A 15,456-nucleotide genomic window follows, 5' to 3' on the forward strand; every position below is an offset into this window, starting at 1 on the left:
GATAATCAGTTTAAGTCGTGATGCTTAAAAGTAAGCTGTGAAACTTTGCTGCTGCAAGCTGTTGAAACAAAACCTAGGTGCTGTCTCTCTTGTTTTAGCTCACAAAATTGAAGGTGGGGAATTGTCTGCCTTGCAAGAGAGATGCATGGGAGGATGACATGAGTAAAATTACAGTTACAAATGAAGCTTCTGCTATTGTTCTTGTAACACATGAGCATGGGGACATTCCATGAAAAGGAAAGTAAAATCATAATAGCATAAAGTCTTTCCTTTAAAGGAAGAAACTTGTTTTTGCCTTAGGCTTTTGGTCCATCTTTTGCTTTAGTTTCTAGACTTTTGCCAAGACTGCTTTGCTTATCAGACTTTCTGACATAACGGGTAATAAGACTGTAAAACTTACTGCCATAGGAAGTAATTGGGGCAAGATGAGGCTACTCACCCTAGCAGGGTTCAAAGAAAGACTGGGCGTCTTTGTGGACCATGTACATGCGGACTATGTACAGTTAATGTAAAAAAAGTGTCCTGGGAGGAAAAGACTTCCTGCATTGGACTTTGAGCTGAGCTCTGACTTTTAGACACTGAGACAAATAATTCATGGGGGCTGGCAGTTCTACATCTGGTCTGTTAGGGATTTTATATCTTCACCTGCAGTGTGGTATCGGCCACACCTAAAGACAATACTATCCTACAGGCTACACTGTAGTTTAATCTCTCCCACTTTTTCCAGATTTTTAAGGTAACTGATTTCATACATGCAAGTTTGTTTATCATGGCTTGTTCCTGGAACAGCACTAAGATTATGCTTCAAGATGAGTAGCTTTCTGGGAGTGAATGAAAGCAGAGTGCCTTGAGCTTATTCTGCTTTTTTGTTGTTGTTGTGATTTTTGTGTATTTATTTTCTTTTTGAGGATAAAATAAAAAAACAAGACCTTGTTCTGTTGCTTAATGAACAAAACCTTCATATGCTGATCATTATTTCAGCACAGATGTCTGTAACTCAAATTCTGTGAATCTGCCCATGCAGCTCTGTTCTTGAATTGCTGAGAACAACTATGTGGGTGGATTTAGAACATGAAATTGCTGTGTGTGCTTATGTTTTGTTTATGCAGTACTCATTTTTAAGAGTACTAGATTGGATTTTCTTAATATTTGCTTTGTGTGTGTGTGTATACATAATATATACAAATCCCCAAACTAGAAGACAATCACCAGGCATAAGCTCTATTAGTGCAAGAGTCTGTGACATTGTAAACATGTTCCATTTGAATCATGTTATCAACTGAAAGAAATAAATTAAGTCTATGCACAGAATAAGGCAGTAGTTACTTCGAAAACCTGTACCTGAATTTATTGGTATTTTATTGCCCATATGTACTGTATACAGCACAAATGACTCTTGGAAATAGACTACTGTTATCAACTAAGAGATTTCTCTTTGATAGACTTAACAATACTGAAAATTAATAAAAATAGTTTTTAATTTTAAAACTGTTCATACAGTTGCAATATCAATATAAAGTTAAGCAAAGTTTTTACTATGTATCTTTCTCATAACAAAAGTCTTGCTTTGTTTTTTCTGAGGGAGATGGGATTAAAGAGGCAGCCATTTATGTCTTCTCTATGAATTTAGAAATAATCCCATATATCACTTTTGTTTCATGGGCACTTCTTGGTCTTGACATAAGGCTTCTACATGTGAAATACCTGATGGCAATAGTTACTTAATAGCAATAGCAATTTTGGCCATCAGGACATTGTGTTGACTGTAGTATGATGGTGATCAGGAACCTTTTTAAAGGTGTTGAATTTTATTTGGGGATATCTACCTCTTGTTACACGTTTCTTTTCAGGTTCTCAGGCAGAACTTGTCTGAGAAAGTAAATTAAGGAATTGAAAACTTGATGATCTAATTATTGTAAAGCCTAATGACTGAATAATGCTTCTGGGGCAGTAAGTTACGCTTTTTATAGGCTGTTTCCCTGCAGTTACGTGTTACCTGTATGAAAGCAGAATGAAAATTGTGAAAGCAATGGTTTATTCTAGGTTAGCATTGAAGTATTCTTTTATCCCCCAGTCTCCAGATGTGAAAAGCATCATAGGAACCTACAGTAAATATTGCTTTCGCTACTTTTCAGCTTTGTTGTCTTTGCTTTTTTCCCCCTTTGTTTTCAGAATTGCAGAAGTGAAGGTAAATTTTTCATCTGACTGAGACATCAATGTTGGCTTTCAGTAAAATAACAATTACCTAAAAGCCCTATTTATTTTACTTTTGAGAAAGTAATCTTGAAATCCCCAGGCCCTATCTCTATGGCTTATAGCATTTCCCACTTTTGAAATGCTGTACTGGAAGGTTGGATACTTTGCCTCTTGCTGTCGACTTTGATAGGGACAACCATAGCTCGAAGTTTCTGTCTGCGTGTTTTCTGCTGTGACATATTTTTCCCTTTACAACCAATAGGGAAATCTCATGATGGCAGTACCTTATTCTTCCTGAACTTTTCCTTTAAACATTATAAAGGTAGTGAAATAGGTTCCCAAATAAAGTGAGAAGTATCTCTGGACATCAAGAGGTAAAATGTATCTGCAAGGTTTTCTGTTTTCACACTGCTGCCAAAGTGTTCCTTCACCTCTTCCTTCTCCCTCCCTAGACTGTAAGCTTCTCTCTCAAACAGTGAACAGCCCACAGCAAAAGTTTATTTTTATCAGATATGTTGTAGATACTGGGAGGATGATGCACTGTCCTTGTATCTGATTTCTTCTTGTCAGCCTTTTCATATGCAAATCCACAGACTGGAGTCCAGAGACAACCACATCCTTTGTGCAGTATTGTAACAAACTTCCCTGAATAAGGCAAGATTTATAGACAAAAAAAACCCCTCATCTGCACATGTGTTAGAGGAAATGTTCTGTACATTTGTATAGTATGAAGCAGATAGATAGTAGTGTATTGGGATGGGCTGAGGAAAGATCCCATGCACTGTTTCTCAGTATTAACAACTAAAATACAATTGTCTTGGAAATGCACGGGGCAATTTATGCCAGGTGGCTTGACTTGAATACCTAAGTCTTTTGCTTTCTTGGTCCAGCGCCCACTTGATAGTCACTCATACTTAATTTTACTTATTACTAGTCACATTTCAGAACATTCTGTTCAGCTATGTTTGGGCTTAATTTACCCTTTCCCAACAGTGACACTGCCCTGTATCTACTCTTAACAGTTCCCTGGAGACGGCAATAATCAATGAATGTGCAGGATTGCCAACACCACCTGTTCAAAAGTCATGAGCTTGGGTTTAAAAATTTGTCAGTTTATTCATGTTTTAGCACGTGATCATATCTTACCACTTCTCACTCAGGCCTCAGGATATAAGGAACATGAATGGATGAAAGCCTCGTTTCACATGATGAGTTTTTGTAACGACTGCCATAGGTAATAGATTTCAAAAGTTGGCAACTTCTGGGTTGTAATTTCCTGAAGAAGATATAAACTGTTCATTAGAGCTCCACCCTCAACATAGTGCAGAGTTACCTACAGGTACATGCTGAGGCAATCCTGTTTGATAGAGTGCATTGAATCCATGCTGTTCAGGACAAAGAAACAAGAATAACAGCAATTCTTCCACCAGAGGAGCACTGTTTGCTAATAATTCTTAAAGTGGTGCCATCGAGTAGCAGTACTTTACATCTAAGCATCCTTGTGAGAGCACTGGACGTGTCTTGTAAAATCTTTCAGTTGTGTTTTACCTATGGATATGTCTAGGATGCAGAGCCAAAGAGTCATCTCCCGGTTTGCTCCTGGACACAGTTTTCCATGGGCAGGAAATGGCTGCAGCCTTTTGGCCACTAGTCTCTAGACTGAGTGAATAGGAAACCAGGACCATGCTGTGCACCACGGCCACTCAGCCAAGATGCAGTCTAAGAAAAGCCTGGACCTGCGGCTCCAGTGAAACGTCTGCAGTTCTGTGGGTCCACAAAGGTTGAAAACAACAGATCTCCAGTATGTTACAGAGGAAAAACAGAACTGTAAGGAGCAAAAAGAGCACTGTCCTCCAGATGTACTCAACTGGGAAGCTTTTAGTCAGAAATATGCTTTTGAAGTGAACCTCCAAGTTATACCTGTGCTTTGGTTTGTATCACTGAGCAAGCTTGGAGCTCACAGATGGGATGTCTTTTTGAATGAAGCTGGACTTCCTGGTCAACTGTAAGATGCGCTTAAGGGACACACCTAATGTGCTCCAGTTGCTAACGAGTGTTCAGACAATAGGACCAGACTAGAACTAGTCTGAAGTAACCACCCCTGAAATGTGTATGGGGTGGGTGTCAGGTCCTCAGCATCAGCTGTTTCATTCTGCACATCGCTCCTCTTGTTTCCACTGCTTCCCACAGTAGGCACGACCTGGTAAATTGTGGAAGATGGGATGTAAGGGTGGATTTTCTAGATTGTATGCCTGCCCAGAATCCCATTCACAGCTGCTACCTCTAAGCGCTTCTTCCAAGTACTGCCATGGGATAAGGCCATTCAGAGCTGGCTGAACTCTCACCATACCCAGGCAGAAGGTCCAGCTTTGCCCAGATTATCTGTCAGCAGGCTGTACTCTAAGGGGTTGCTATTTGACTGATTTTTTTTTTTTTTAAAAAAAAAAGCATACTTACATTCCGTAATACTAATGTCAACTGTCTGGTTACTAGAGAAATCTTTCTCATAGAAAATATTCTTGTTTTATGAATCATGTAGCACATCAGAGGTAACAAAATAAAAATAGATTGCTGCCATGAGACCATTGTCTGCATTGAAAATAATGCATAGTTTTGACTACATTTATATTTGAGGACTGTATTCTGCCAGCAGCAGGAACCATTACCCTGTGATACCTTTACAACTGACAGTCTCCTAATTATCTTTCCTGCAGCATCCTATAGTCTCACTAACATTCTGTAAGCATGTAACTGTTACGGTTTAGTCTGTTCATATGGTAGTGTAACTCAGATCTGTTTCAGGAAGTCTTGCAGGTTTTTTGATGCATTTCCCCTTTGTCTTGCCACATTGTAAATGATGGGTTTTTTCCTTTTAAAATATTCTGTCAGCTGTTGTATACCTGTCTGTGCTTTCTTACTGCCATCAGAACAGGGACACTGTAAAACTGGGAGTACAAGCAGGTGAAAGAACTATCTACCTCCTTATCACAGCATTTCCCTGCATAAGAGAAAGAAGTTCAGAAGATTAGGTAACAGTGTGGGAGAATGCTGATAAAGTCCGGAGTGAGGGGAAGAGGGGAGCTCAGTAGCAGCTCTGCAGAAAAGAGGACTGAAGTGTGGTGGAGTGAGTAGAGTAACAGCAGGGAAAGCTGAAAGGAACTGTTCCTGAGCCAAGTCCTTGCACACATTAAAGAGTTGGATAGTTGCAGAAATAGGGAGCCCTCCAAGTAAATGCTGCCTGCAACATCTGCCTCTGCATTGTGGAGGAACTTTTCTTTGGCAGAGCATACACAGCCTTACAGAGCCTGTAGTTAGATTAGGGTTCTTCATACTGCACTTTGCATCTCTATTTATAGTTTTCTCCCAAACAAGAGATGACCTGTGTGAGTACAGGTATGTGTACATGGATGGAAGCAGTGTGATTCAGTTGGTGACCACACTTAACATGTGAGTAAAGATTTTTGTTGAAAACATGTCTTTTGACAACATCCTCCCTCCTAAAGATTTTTCACAGTAAATTTTGCTGAACTGTGTCTGGCTCCCTTGTCTTGCGTAGGTTCTGTGATGCCAGTTGCTAACGGAGAGTTTCATTTGGCTCAATATGTAGGAGTCTGGGCTTTTTTAATGGGAAAATCTGAGTTCTGTTTTCCCAGGGAGTATCGGAGCTTGCAGTACCATTGGTGGTACAGGCATGTTCATTTAAGAGTGCTATATCCTATTCTGCAGCCTGAGGGAACTGAACAGGGGTGGTGAGGAGTGTGGAAACGGAGATTTGGCACCATGATTTTACTTGCTTTTTACTTTGCGTACTCTTGATTGTTTCCCCTTCCCAGTATAGTTCCCCTTATAGATTTTGCAGTGTGGAGTTGATGTGATTATGGTTCCCTGAAGGATTCCCCATCTCCTTTAGACTACAGTATTTGTTGCTCACTGTTCAAAGGCAGAATGGAAACTTGCTTCTATGCATCCTCAGAACTGCTGGAGGCACTGCTTTGACCCCATTAAATTGTTTGTCCCACATCCAGTTGCCACCAAACAGACGGTATCAGATTAATGTAATTTGAACCTACAAACTCAAGCTTCTTAAGCACTGGCTAAACACTTGCCTTAGTGTAGAGATTATACTAAAATAATGGGAACCAAACTACTTCAAGTTTGTTCTTTGCTTTCACTAGGTTATTGAATTATAGCATCATGTTTGTAGTGCTTCAGGGAGAAATTAATTAGGAGTGAGATCTACACACTTGCCTTACAGGAAAGTTTTATGGGTAGAGACAAGGGAAACATTCTCCAAATGCTATTAAAAAGATTTTACTTAAGGTCCCATATATTTTCAGTGTAATCTAAGAGCTGACTTTGATTCACACATAAACCAATTTGAATTTTGGAACAATACCTATGTGTGCTCCCTTTTGTTCCTTTTGGGGTGATTGTAGCCTTAAAGCTTAAAAAACTTTCTTAAAGCTGGTTATGAAAAAAAAGAAATCATAAAATATGATTTGCACATTTGATAGATGAGGAGGAAATAAAAGACCTAGTAGAGAGTTTATGGATTATTTATGACTGCTGGTAAATAAATGCACATTTCTACAATGGACTTGCCCAATTTTCCCTCTGAACTGTAACATTCAAGCTGAACATTTTTTGATTCAGGAGATCTCTTTCTCCCCTTTGAGCAGTGAAAATGCCTAATCAAATACTGTAGTGCTTATCTTCTTGCTCTAGTCTCAAAGACAATTTATGGTGCTTTACCTGAGCTTTTGTTTCATACTCCTTTTTAAAAGCAAAGTAGCCAGTATTGTTTGTAGTATATCCTGCTTTAAAATAGTAGGAGAAAATGGATGGAGACGTCACTTGGGGGCTCAAGTTACAGAGCTGAACACAGAAGCATTTGCTGCATATGTTATCATTAGCCTTAGAGTGCAAGGAGTTGGCTGGCATGGTGCTGACCACAAGTTTAGCCTGTGTAAGCAGCAAAAGGTTGTATTTAGTGTACCAGCTATCATGATTAAAGGCTAGGGTAGGGACCCTCCATGCCGAGATGGCACACTTTCATGGAAGTTTCCAGTGGTCATCTCTGAAAAGAAAGGATGTGACCTTTGGGGAGGTTTCAAGTCAAAGCCCTCTATTTGCTTCTGTGTGTATTTTGAGTTGTAGCCTGCAGAAGCCAGTCCCTGGATCCCCTTAGTGTGGGTGCCTTATGCTTTTTGGTAGTCATTAGTGCTCAACAGAAAGGGAAGCAACTGCTGAGTGGCATGAGACGGTGCCAGATTCTCTTTTATTCCTCCGATCTGAGAGACTGCGTCTGCAAGCAGACACATTCAGAAAACATTTAGAGGGAAGTAGTAAATCACAAATGTTGGCAATGCAAATTGTTGTCACAGTGTATAACCCAAAGAAATGGGTGCAAGCCTTGCTTTTTAGCAAAGTCAGCAGGTATCACTTAGCAGGGATGAGTGGACTGGGAAACTGCTTTTTAGCACAGTTCCTCGAGGGGCAGGATGCTCAATTTACATAAGCATGTACCTATAGAAATGACAGTAGGACCGAAAAGAATGGGCAGGATGGGATGGCAGCCAGTGGACTGGCACTGCAATTTCAGAAATACTTGGTGCGAGCACAGAAGCCTGCCAGTGTGGCCAGCGGCAGAACGAAAGTGGGGCAGCTAGGAAAAGGGTAAAAACCAAAGAGGAAAGGAGTTGGATGGAAAAAGTCTGGCAAAGGAAGAAATGGGATGTGTTTTCAGGGAGGGTATGGCAGGAGAGCAGCAGTGATGGGGAAGAGGGCTGAAAAGCACAGCGAAGTCCTATTTTGTTTACTGTCTGAGAGTTATCTGCATTGCATGTTCTTAGTTTTTGGTGAGTCACTTAGAAAGGACTTCATTACTGTCTCAGAGCCTTTTGCATTGTTGGTTTTAGCATTTTTAACCTCTCCTTATCCCTCTAGCCCATTTCCTTTTTTCATTAATTAGTCTTCCACCTGCTCTCTGCAATGTTCATTCAGTTTGCATGACAATCCTGGACTCGAAGTAGGGATAAATCCCCAAAGCAAGGAACATAAAAGTAGTAATTCCTCTTACGGATCTTAAACTGGGCTCTTTAATACTAGAGTGAAAACCTACCAGTTTCTGAGGCTGTTAGTTTTTTCTAGCATGACTCTATTATATGCTGGTGGAAGCGGACCAGCCAGTGGAAATGTACTGTCCAAGCTTGGCCAGTTTGCTTCACAGTTTCTTGGTAGAAGCAGCAATTTCAAGTAATCAACCAAAACATAAAGAAGTACAAATCTGTAACTCTGGCATCCCATTGGCAATTCAGCTGTCAGGTCCACTCGTGGGCAGGAGTAGGTGGCCAAAGGCAGATAGGTGATCTTTACTGCAGAGTTGTGAGTGGATTTGAATGGGCTGCAGGATGCGAGGTGCCAGGATAAGACTGTAGATGAAGGGTGGGATGTGGATGATTTGGGCCATTTTGTATTGCTTTGTAAAAGCTTTGCTTTGCATGACTGTTTCTCCCATTATATATGACATTTATTGTGGGGGAGGAGAGAGCTTCTTATCCTACACTGAGACAGAGAAATGTATGGGTATTTATTCTCAGCTATCTAATCTGGAGTTGAACTGCATTTCAGATATGAATGGGACGGTCTGTATGAAGAGAAGGCAAAGGTAACAGCAGCCTCAGTCCCTGGACATTAATATTTAACCTTAATGGTCCTTGAGTGAGGATCAGGTGAAAGGAGAAAGAGAAAGGTCTAAGAAAACGAGATGCTGAAGATGGAGTCTGCTATAAAGAGGGAAGCAGGTGAGCTTCATGGTCCCTGGTCTTGTGTTGAGGGTAACCTGGCATTTACATCCAAGACTTTGTCTTCCATAACCCAGATGACAAACAGATTTTCTAAAACAAAGCAAAATTCATCTTAGCTAGCTTTTATTCACTGCTGGTTGCCTGACTCCCTTGAAGAAGAATTTTCTATTCAGACATATCTGGGTTTTAAGCCTCTTGAGTCAATGGAGACCAAAAAGCTGCTGTGAACTGTAGGCTTAGTGTGTATCAAAGGACCCAGCAGGTACGCCTAAAGATACTGCACCCAAAGGCAGAGATACTCAAGGAATCGATATAAATTTGAGGGCTCTAAGCAAGACTCTTTGGCAGGAATCTACACTTTTAGATTTGTATTTATTTATTTTTTATTGAAGTAATAATTTTGTTATTGATGTTTTTCTTTTCCCTGGGCCTCTTAATGACTATACTTAGTGAATACACTTGGGATTTTCTCTTTTACTTTTATATGCCATCTATATAATAGCATCCTTATACAGCATCAAGGATTCAAGATGCTATTCTAATAAATGGCCCCAATTTTACTCATTCATAGCATCCCATCAAATGACATCAAGTTCAAATATTAAACCCTAACAACAAAAGTCATAGTTAGAGGCTGTGCTGTCTTGGCACAGCCAATACGGCTGATAAGGCCTTTAGCAATGTAGAAGAGACTGTTCTAAGTGCTGCATTCTCTGGCAGCATCTCTAAATTGAAGAGGAAAAAAAATGCATTTGAACACTTAGTACTTAGAAGTATATCAGACTCAACAGATAAGCTACACTCATGTACAGAGAAATGCCATGTGTTTGCTTACACTGTTGCCTGCATTCAGTTTTTGATTTGTGTTTCAGTCTTGGATTATATGGTTTTGGGGAGTAGCACTGTAATTTTGATCCGTGGCTTTAGAGCACTTAGTACAACAGAAGTCTGGTCCTCACTGTAGTTCCTAGTTGCTACTTCAATATTGGTAAAAGAACAGTGCAAAGAAATATAAAACCTGAAGTGGAGGATTTCTGGGGTACGAAGGAAAGAATTCCAATTTTGAAGTTCCAGATTTCCTGGATTTTAATGAACCTCTTTACTGTTCTCTTTTTGAAATTCTTATGGCAAATAAATGTATAAAGTTCCCCAAGACAGCAAGAATCAATGTTATTTTGGGGGTTCTAAGTATATACAGTTGCATCACAGATTGCTAGGAGGTGCAAGTGCTGAGCATATCTGTAAAATAATAACAGTGTTAAAACATTAAAAAACCCTTCTGCTTCCAAAATATTTTAGAAGTTCTTTTAGAAAAACACTTCTAAAATATATTTATATGACTGTGTGGACACTTGCTTCATTTCTTCACTGATTGATTTTATGTAAAACCTTGAAGACTAATAAATAAAATATGAGAAGTAAAAATGCTCATGATTTCTAAACGAAAAGTCTGTTCATTTTCATAATAATGCAGTGGGCTGGTGCCAGAATAGTTCATAATTCAGTGATCTCTTAAAATATTCAAACTTTTTTTTAAAAGAATATTAGTTGTGATTATTTTTGGAAGTACTTTTGAAATGGCTGCATTTAAAGAAGCACCAGAGGTTCTCAGATCCGTTCACAATAACGCAAGCATTGCATTGGTGAAACTACGGGTTATTTTGAAATTCCAGAATGAACACCATGTTGATTTTTTTGTTTTTATATAAACACATTTCAGTGAACTTGAAGCTAAATTCAATCAATTTTTCCAGATTTTTTCTTACAAATAATCCCTAAGAAATAGTATTTGTGTTACATGGCTGCTTTTTCGTTTTGTTTTGACAGTTCATAGAGTCATAGAATGGTTTGGATTGGAAGGGACCTTAAAGATCATCTAGTTCCAACCCCCCTGCCATGGGCTGGGACACCTTCCACTGGACCAGGTTGTTCAAAGCCCCATCCAGCCTGGCCTTGAACGCTTCCAGGGATGGGGCATCCACAGCTTCTCTGAGCAACCTGTTGAGTGCCTCACCACTGTCATAGTGAAGACTTTCTTCCTTGTATCTAACCTAAATCTACCCTCTTTCCATTTAAAGTCATTACTCCTTGTCCTCTCACTAAATGCTCTTTTTAAAAAGTCCCTCTCCAGCTTTCTTGTAGGCCCCCTTTAGGTACTGGAAAGCTGCTTTAAGGTCTCCCTGGAGCCTTCTCCAGGCTGAACAACCCCAACTCTCTCAGCCTCTCTTTATAGGAGAGGTACTCCAGCCCTTGGATCATCTTTGTGGCCCTCCTCTGGACCCGCTCCAACAGGCCCATGTCCTTCTTATGTTGGGGGCCCCAGAGCTGGACACAGTACTCCAAGTGGGGTCTCATAAGAGCGAAGTAGAGGGGGAGAATCACCCCCCTTGACCTGCTGGTCACGCTTCTTTTGATGCAGCCCAGGATATGGTTGGCTTTCTGGGCTGCGAGCACACATTGCCAGGTAGTGTTGAGCTTCTCATCAACCAGCACCCCCAAGTCCTTCTCCGCAGGGCTGCTCTCAGTCCGTTCTCTGCCCAGGCTGTGTTTGTGCTTGGGATTGTCCTGAGCCACGTGCAGGACCTTGCACTTGGCCTTGTTGAACATCATGAGGTTTGCACAGGCCCACATCTTAAGCCTGTCAAGGTCCCTCTGGATGGCATCCCTTCCCTCCAGCTTGTCAACCACACCACACAGCTTTGTGTCATTAGCAGACTTGCTGAGGGTGCACTTGATTCCACTGTCCATCTCGCCGACAAAGATGTTAAACAGTGCTGGTGCCAATACTGACCCCTGAGGAATGCCACTCATCACTAGTCTCCACTTGGACATTGAGCTGTTGACCGCAACTCTGAGTGCGACAGTTCTGTTGTCCATAATTGTAATAGATATTCAGTTGCTGAAGAATAACCCTGTGTAGATTTAACTTTATTTTTTTGGCTCAGACTACCTTCTGGATTAAATACTCACATTTTCTATTGAATAAAACTTCTAGGTTCTAAATGGCAGACTTCTTGGTAGCCAAAAATTGTTAAATGTTTTTGCTGAGGTATAATACCAATATGAATAGCCACAGAATTCATTTGTTAAAAAGAACACATTTTATAAACATTTGTGTTTTGATGACTAGTCCACGAAATATAGCAACAAGACCAGCAAATTTTATTATGTGATTTTTATGCATCTAATTCTGTATTCACATCAAAAAACACATTTATTACCTTTTCAAATTATAGTATACATTCTTCTTTACAGATAAGCAAACAATATATAAAATTAATAATCTATAAAATTATAAACTTTTGCATTTGTAAAGAATAAAGGAGTCTAAAATGTGTAATTGCAAACATTCACCTTTTTTTAATTTGACCAAAGATTTATCTTCTGTGGCTCTTAGAATTTCTTGTCAAGCAGATTGTCAGTCTTGGTTGCTCACTGTGCAGCCATCTTGACACTTAACCTATCCTGGTGTCTGCAAAGGATACTCCCTACTTTGTGTTGCGCTTCACAGGCCACACATCCTATTAGTTTTTCACTATGAAACCAGTGTTTTGTTGTTTCTTCCATACGGGCTGGGGCAGCTCTTCAGCTAGTGTAAACTGTTACAGCTCTAGCAAAGCTGGAAGACCTTTTTCACTAAGTCTACTTATTTTAAATGGGGATCTGGTTTATGTAGTAAGTTTCACTAGCATCACCTATACTGACCCACATGTTGCTTTTACAAACAAATAGCAGAAAATGAGAGTCAATTTCTCTTTTTAAAATCATAGTGAAAATTTTTTTATAAAGCGGTATACTTTTTGGCTATGCATAGCTTATTTAATTTTCCAGCAAAAGTCTCCTTAGAAGCTCATTTGAAAGGATAATTCTAAAATTTTCAAAGTACTTTAAATGATCAAACTTTAATCAGTAGTTTTATCCTGAACCTCCTAGGTGGGAGAAAATTCAGAGCACAGCAGACCTCGTTCGTTGTGCTAGTTCCCAGGAAACTGGCTGGTTTGGCTGCTGAATTTAGCTGGCTGGTATGTGCACATGACCACTTCCTGGCAGATGTTCAGATCTGGTAAGATTTTTGTAGTTGTTACTCAGAGGGGAAGAGACAAGTGTTTTGAACCCATACGGACTTCAGTTTTGTTTTGGAAACAGGAGGGTTGAACGCTACAAAAGCTGAAGACCAGTTCCTTTATGGGCACAAATTGCATACACGATATGAAAACCCAGTACCTTTTCCTTTAAGTACATGGGTATCAGGATATGAATCTTACATTAACAGGATTTTTATCTTCCTCAAACTTGCTGCTATGTACACCAGGATAAGCCATTGTACAGTAAGAATGAATACCACATACTTAAATGGCTGATCCCTATGTTGATAAAACTGTTTAAAATAATCAATCAAATTAATTTTTTTTTTTCTTGTGGGTGTTCATCAAGACAATATAGTTTCCAAGGCTTACATCAAAGGAAACGATAATCCTCCATTCTTTGTGATTTTTGGGGTGGTGCTTCATGTAGAACTGTAGAAGGAAAATGTACCCTAGACAGCTTTCCATTCCAGTGATTTCATTAATGATCAAATGCTTTTAAGTGGCACACAGTACCTTGAAGGATTGCAGCCAATATATAGTTCCCAATAGGTCAGTCCTAAGGATTGAACCTAGTATATAATATATAATTAACCTTTGTTGTCATCAAAACATACAATGGCAGTTCAAAACTCAGCGGCATTGGTTTTAGTTTTAGATTAACAGAAAGGCTGGATCACAATTATATAAGCTGTCTTCATTTATCCCCAGTTTTATTATATTTGTATTTCATCTAATTTGTTCCAACTGTGAACATTTCAGATATTGAAAGAGGTACTGCCCATGAAGTATTTTATTGTATAGGGCTCAACCTGGCAATGATTAGAAATTATTAGCTTGTCTTCACTTGGCTTTGAAATGCTGTATTTTGAAATAGAGCGCTTCACCCGATGTCTGCATAAAACATGGTCTCAAGTGAATTTTTAGTAAAACAGTTTCATCTGTTTAAAAGTACACTTATTTTTGACTACACATATAATTTAGTTTTTTTTAAGTTTCACTAAAAAACCACTGGTCCATTGAAAATAAGATGACACGTATTACTAGAAGTCAGGAACCTTATTTATGTACTATAAAATTCTGTTTTAAGGCTACCATTGAGATCACATTACTTCAACTTGGTTTCTAAGGAAACTAAAGTCTACACACTGATAACCGTACAACAATAAAAAAAGAAAAAAAAACCCACCCGCCCCAATAGCTCTCCTTAGCGGGCTTACATAGAGAGCAGTTTTAAAATAGTATTTTATTGTAACTCAAATTAAAAAACACATTAGGTCATTTTGTTCACATTTTGCCATTTAAAAAGTGAACATAAGCTGTTAAAAGAATAAAAAAGTACGACTTAAGATAATCTCCACATACTTATTCCTTTACATGATTATTTTCATTAGATAATCTTCTTACACTGGGAAAGGATTCTTTAGCTGGAAAACACTTTATAAAGGGTCAAACATTTTGTTTGTATACCACATATAGCCTGGATCTTTGAAAACTTCCTGTCCTTAATTGGTTATACAAAATGATTCATGGTGCAAATTGGTATTCACAAGTTATTATGTGCACTGATTTGTATTTTTACTTCTGTACTGGCATCTAAAGATTAGATTTATAGGTAGTGCTGAAATGCATTTTATTTTTTCTTGAAATCAAGATTGCAACATAGTTCAAACTATATTCACATTCTGTATGGATTTCAAACTATTGTCATCATGATGATGGTTTGGGCGTTTTGTGGGAGGAGGGTTGTATCTCAGAGTACTAGTTTGGTTAAATACAATACATGGACAAAAGACACAGTAAGTTTTAAGGAGTTTTATGAAAAACAGTATTTTTCTCAAGCCTTAAAAACAGCATATGAAAATCTGTAGGGCTAAGTTCTTATGTGGGGTTTTTTTACCTATTTTTAACAGCAAAAAAAATTGGAGCAGAATACAAAAAAATAATGATTTTCTCCTTGAAAACGGTTTTGATACTGTCAAAATAAACTTTTCATTAAAAGATGAAAATGTCACTTTCTTCAACAGCTGTGTTTGGATTAAAGCCTGAAATTTCAATTTTTTCAAGGAGGAAATTTTATGTGAGGAGAAAAAAAAAAAATTCGACTGACTATAATATATAATATATGCAGGATATATATAGGTACACATGCAGGAATACAGAGCCAGCATTTCCGCTGGTGTAAAACATCTAAGTGTCTCTGAAGTCACAACTTGCCTAACTAACATCAGCTGTGAATCTCACCTAAGAAAGAAATTCTTGCTTATCTCATATTCACTTCTCTGTGGAGTGCTGGAGCCAGTTTCTGAACATGATTCTGCTATAAAAGGCATAAATATAGTAGTACAGGGAACTACAGAGCTAACCTT

The sequence above is a fragment of the Pelecanus crispus genome, chromosome 3, assembly GCF_030463565.1.
Source record: "Pelecanus crispus isolate bPelCri1 chromosome 3, bPelCri1.pri, whole genome shotgun sequence".
Lineage (NCBI taxonomy): Eukaryota > Metazoa > Chordata > Aves > Pelecaniformes > Pelecanidae > Pelecanus > Pelecanus crispus.